We start from the raw sequence: 6000 nt of genomic DNA, 5'->3' as shown, positions 1-6000 counted from the left end.
TGTGTTCTGAAATGGAAACTGCTCGCAGCTACCTGGCTGTGCTGCAGCTGTTGCCATCCTGCCGTGCGGTTAGTGTTGCTGTGACCTCACGCTGAAGTTCTTATCTTCCTTTTGCTGTATGGTTATCTTGTCTACTTCTGGTAATCGGAAAGAGTTTCAGGTGTTGAAATGTGAGTGATTTCTAGCCTTTCATCTAGAGCAATCTGACCTTAGTCAGATATAAGTATAATCAAAAGAGGATGAAATAGTACATAGAATCGTAGAATATCCTGAGTTGAAAGGGACTCATAAGGACCATCGACTCCAACCCCTGGCACCACACAGGTCTACCCAAAATTTTAGATCATGTGACTAAGTGCACAGCCCAGATGCTTCTTAAACTCCACAGGCTTGGTGCAGTGACTGCTTCCACAGGGAGCCTGTTCCAGTGTGTGACCACCCTCTCAGTGAAGAACCTCTTCCTGCTGTCCAGCCTAAATCTCCCCTGCCTCAGCTTGACACCATTCCCATGGGTCCTGTCACTGGCAATTACAGAGAATAGGTCACCTGCCTCTCCACTGCACCTCGTGAGGAAGTTGTAGACCGCAATGAGGTCCCCCCTCAGCCTCCTCTTCTCTGGGCTGAACAGGCCCAGTGCCCTCAGCCGCACCTCATACGTCTTCCCCTCTAGGCCCTTCACCATCTTCGTCACCCTTCTCTGGACACTCTCCAGCAGTTTAATGTTTTTCTTGTACTGTGGTGCCCAGAACTGCACACAGTGCTCGAGGTGAGGCCGCACCAGCGCAGAGCAGAGCAAGACAATCACTTCCTGTGACCGACTAGCAATGCTGTGCTTGATGCACCCCAGGGTATGGTTGGTCCTCCTGGCTGCCAGATCACCCTGCTGGCTCATATTCAACTTGCTGTCAACCACAACCCCCAGATCCCTCTCTGCAAGCCTGCTCTCCAGCATCTTGTCACCCAGTCTGTATGTATAGCTAGGGTTGCCCCATTCCAGATGCAGGACCCAGCACTTGCTCTTGTTAAACTTCATGTGGTTGGCGATTGCCCAGCTCTCTAATCTGTCCAGATCTCTGCAAGGCCTTTCCACCCTTAATGGAGTCAACAACTTCTCCAAGTTTAGTACCATTGGGAAATTTGCTCAAAACACCTTCTAGTCCTACATCCGAATAGTTTATAAAAACACTGAAGATGACTGGCCCTAAAATGAAGCCTTGGGGGACCCCGCTGGTGATCATCTGCCAGCCTGATGTGGCCCCATTTACCACAACCCTTTGAGCCCTGCCTGTCAGCCAATTGCTCACCCATCGTATGATGTTTTTGTTTAGCTGTATGCTGAACATTTTGTCCAGTAGGATCCTATGGGAAGCTGTGTCAAAAGCTTTACTGAAATCCAAAAAGATCACATCAGCTGGTTTCCCTTGATCAACTAGATGGGTGATCTTATCATAAAAGGAAATAAAATTTGTTAAACAGGACCTACCCCTCATGCACCCATGTTGGCTGGGACCAATGACTGCATTTTCCCCCAGGTGCATTTCAATAACTTCAAGGATAATCTCCATAATTTTACCAGGCACTGATATGAGACTGACAGGCCTGTAATTGCCAGAGTCTTCTTTATTGCCTTTCGTGAAAATTGGCACAACGTTTGCCAGCTTCCAGTCTACTGGGACCTCTCCAGATTCCCAAGATCATTGCAAAATAATTGAGAGAGGTCCTGCAGTAATGTCAGCTAGCTCTTTAAGCACCCTGGCATGAATCCCATCTGGACCCACGGATTTGTATGTCCAGTGCCTTCAGAAGAAGTTTCCTGGGGGAACTTGCTAACTAGTTCCCTGAGCAGCCTGAAGTCTGTTTTCCCCATATCTAGGGATGAAGTTTTGGTGGCAGTTTTACTTCTGTCACCAAAAATTTTAAACTCAACCACTTCGTGGTCACTATGGCTGCCAATAGCCACATCCCCCATATGATCCTCTCTGTTCTCCAGCAACAGATCTAGGAGGGCACCTTTCCTAGTTGGCTTCCTTAGCACCTGCACCAAGAAGTTATCATCTAGGTGCTTTATGAACCTCATGGACTTGCTCGTGGTGATCCCAGTTGACGTCTGGCAAGTTGAAGTCCCCCATAAGGACAAGGGGAGTTGATCTTGAGGCATCTCTTAGTTCTGCAAAGAATAATTCATCAGCGTTGTCATCCTGGCCGAGTGGTCTGTAATAGACTCCCACAACGATATCCCCTTTATTTGTTCGTCCTTTAATCCTTACCCAGAGGCTCTCAACTTTGCCATCACCAACCTGAAGTTCCACACAGTCCAGCCCATCCCAAAAGCTTCCACTCCAAAAACCTTCACTCAGAAAGTAGAAAGTAAAACCATCAATCAGACACTGCCACAAGTGCTGCCAGAGTTGAAAGCCACACTATGATACCAAATTGCCAAGGCTTAATTGATGTGACAGTCCTGATCCAGCGTGGCATGGATTCCTGCAAAGACCAAGAACTCAGCTGTGGGTGATCTTTGTAAGTGTTGTTTGTTGTGTCCCACAACAATCACAATAAGCGTGGACTGAAGCCTGCTGTGTGAAACAGCTGCCACCACAGCGTGGTTTGGGTTAACGGACGGAGACGGCAGCTGTAGCAACATAACTTACACTTGTCCCTTGAGCACATTGAATCTGCTTTCTCACTGGGACACAGATTTGTGCAAAAGTCTTTGACCTGTAACAGTTTAGTGGCCACATCTCTGCTGTCCATGCTGTTCCTTGGGGCTGCTGGGCAAGAAGGGGCATCCCTCTTGGAAGCGTCATTCTGGCTCCTGGTGATGCAGTGAGGGTATTCGGGTGTATTGCAGCACCTGGATCCCATGTTCTCTGCAGCTGCTTGGAGCAGGGTAAGGAATGATTCAAAGCTCCTGCTGACAGCCAGGGTGAAATAGCCTTCCAAATGATCCTCCGTACAGCTGACCCAACAGCACCATTGTGCTGAATAGAAATCTTAGCTATGAAAAGAGGCATTTGATCTCAGTGGTGTTGTCTCTAAATGCTGGAGGCTGAATCTCAAAGACCCTGATAGCATTCTATGCTGCCCTTATGAGCAAACAGCCTTCCTCAATATCGGGGTGATGGTTTAACACCGAGGGGCAGCTCAGCACCATCATGCTGCACTCTCACTCCTTCTCCTCAAAAAGATGCGTAGAAAATGTGATGGAAAAAAATCCCATGGTCTGAGGTAAGGACACGACTATTACTGTCATGGGCAAAACAGACTCAGCATAAGGGAGATCGTTGTAACTTATTGCCTGTTGCTAACTGACTAGAGCAGTAAGGATTAAAAGCAAACTAAAGACAACTTCCCCCATCCACACACTTCTACATTCTCCCCCCAAGTGGCACAGGGGCTGTGGTCAGTCCATAATGCTTCATCTCTGCCTCTCCTTCATGGTCACTCACTGCCCCTGCTCCACATGGGGTCCCTCCCATGGGATGCCGTCCTTCCCGAATGGATCCTGCGGGGGCTGCCCACAGGCAGCAGCTCTTCAAGAACTGCTCCCACACGGCTCCGTCCCACAGGGTCCATCCCCCAGGAGCAAACTGCTCCAGCACAGGTCCCCCACGGGCAGCAGCTCCCCCCAGACCCCTGCTCCTGCGTGGGCTCCTCTCCACGGGCTGCAGCTCCGGCCTGGGGCCTGCTCCTGTGGGGCTCTCCATGGGCTGCAGCCTCCTCCAGGCCACATCCACCTGCTCCATCGGGGGCTCCTCCACCCATGGGGGGGGCTGCAGCGTGGAGATCTGCTCCATGTGGGACCCATGGGTGCAGGGGGACAGCCTGCTCCACCAGGGGCCTCTCCACAGGCCGCTAGGGAACTGCTGCTGCCTGCCTGGAGCACCTCCTGCTCCCCTCCACTGACCTTGGTGGCTGCGGATTCCTCTCTCATTTCTCACACCTCTCTCCCAGCTGCTGTTAAGCATTTTTCCCCTTTCTGCAATGTGCTCTCCCAGAGGCACAACCAGCATTGCTCGTGGCTTGACTCTGTCCAGCAGCAGGTCCCTTTTGGAGCTGGCAGGAGCTGGCTCTGATCTGACCTTGGGCAGGTGCTGAGCTCTGCTCACAGAGGCTACCCTGCAGCCCCCCTCACCAGCCCCCTGCCACGTAAGCCCAACACACTTGGCTTACTCGAGGTCAGCACGGGAAACCAGGTCAGCCGACTTGCACTCTGGAGGTACCCATTTTCCTTTGGCTGTGGAAGGAGACAAAGGGTACTGGGATGTTTGGCTTTAGACACTGCAAGGAGAGGTAAAATGAATCCCCCTGAATTATCACAGAGGCCAGGTAGGGAAGAGTTATCTGTTTTTGTCACATGTGCTGCCATTTTCCAACTTCATTCTTAAAGGCTTCAAGTGCAGGGCAGATTTCTCAGGCTACGTCACATTTCTGGTGAATTCAACTGTATTTTCAGCACAGACTGAGGATAGATGGACAGGCAAAGAAGAGCCCACAGGCTGCAGTCTGCTAATGTCCAAATCTGTGCTGGGAAAGCAGTTGCTTTTTCTGTATAAAATGTGTTGCTGTTCCTAACAAATCTTGCTGCATGTCCTTCCTCTGCTTCCTCGGATAACTTTTGCCCTTTGTATTGCTGCTCCTTCAGTCCTGCCAGGAACGACATCACTCAGCAGCTTGTTGTGCAGGACATCGCGTGTGGGACTCACCCACAGAAAGGATACCAAGAGGAAGACTGAGAAGTGGTTAAAGCCTCAGCCCAGCATGTGAGAAGAACTTTTTCCCATACTGTTGCAAGGTAACTCAGCAGCTCTGGAAGTTTTAACACACTCTTTCTGCTTTGGCTTGCTGTCGGCTGTGTTAGAGGTACCTGGGAACACCAGTGATTCAGCCGTATGGGACTAAACAGGGCTGTGCAGCACAGATAACTGAACTGCTGCATCAGAGAAGGGAGAAAGGTGGTTTAGAGCATTACTATTAAAGACTGAGGCACTTGATGGCTGGTAGATACCTGAGAAAGAAAATGGGAGATGAGTCCAGCTCCAGCAGAAGCAGTGGGAGTCTTTGTGGCCCACACAGCAGGACAGGGAGGGCCCATTTATTACGTCTGATCACATTGTTCCCTCTGTGTGATGCTGAGTTCTTGGTCTGTGGTCACGTCTGTAACAATGACTGGATGTGACAAAAAACAGAAGTACAAAACACCTCTGTTTGTTGCCAAGAGTAGTGCTTAGACCCCAGGAGATCTGACACTGAGACCCAGCAGTGTGACACAGGGATGGTGAGGATGCACACGTGTTTACTCTCTAGCTTGAACAGACCTGGCATCTAAGGATCCATCCATACAACTCCAGAGAATAATGCAAGGAGTGCTTCCTGGGAAACACTCCTTGGGAGTGCAAGGAGTGTTTCTTGGGAAACACACCCTAAGAATCCTATGAACACATCTGTCCCAGTGGTTTGAGGAAGCAGTTTGTTGGTGGAAAAATATAACCAGGAGCTTAAACTGTTGGCTCATTTGGAAGGACTTCTCAGCTGTACTGGGAATTGTACCCAAAGAAATGAAATTCCTTGGGGTCATTCTTTAAACAAATAGTTTTCTTACTTCTACACTGCCTTTTTCCTTGAACTGCCAGTATTTTAAAAGGCGTAAGCATAATTTTTATTAATAAATAAATAAAAATAAAATAAAAACTTGAATGGAATGTGTTTGCCTGAAACTGCATTTTCTTCTTTCTCACCATTTGGCCCTGAAAATTAGAAATGTTGAACATAAGTATGAAACTGGTCTCTCTGATGAGCTACAGAGGCAATTGCTTCCTCTCCCCTAGTTCTGGATGCTGGAGGATGTAGATAAGCCACTGCCCTTTGACAGTGGTGTTCATTTAAAGCTCCTTCTGGGTTGTACAACTGCCCCTCCCAGCCTGCCATGTGTCTGTGCATTTTTATCCCTAGTAGAGCAACAAGGCACAGTCATTCTCCTGGAGCAGCCTCCCCTAAATC

The sequence above is a fragment of the Aythya marila genome (assembly GCF_965140915.1).
Source record: "Aythya marila genome assembly, chromosome: 27".
NCBI lineage: Eukaryota > Metazoa > Chordata > Aves > Anseriformes > Anatidae > Aythya > Aythya marila.
Note: the sequence above shows the minus strand (reverse complement) of the source record.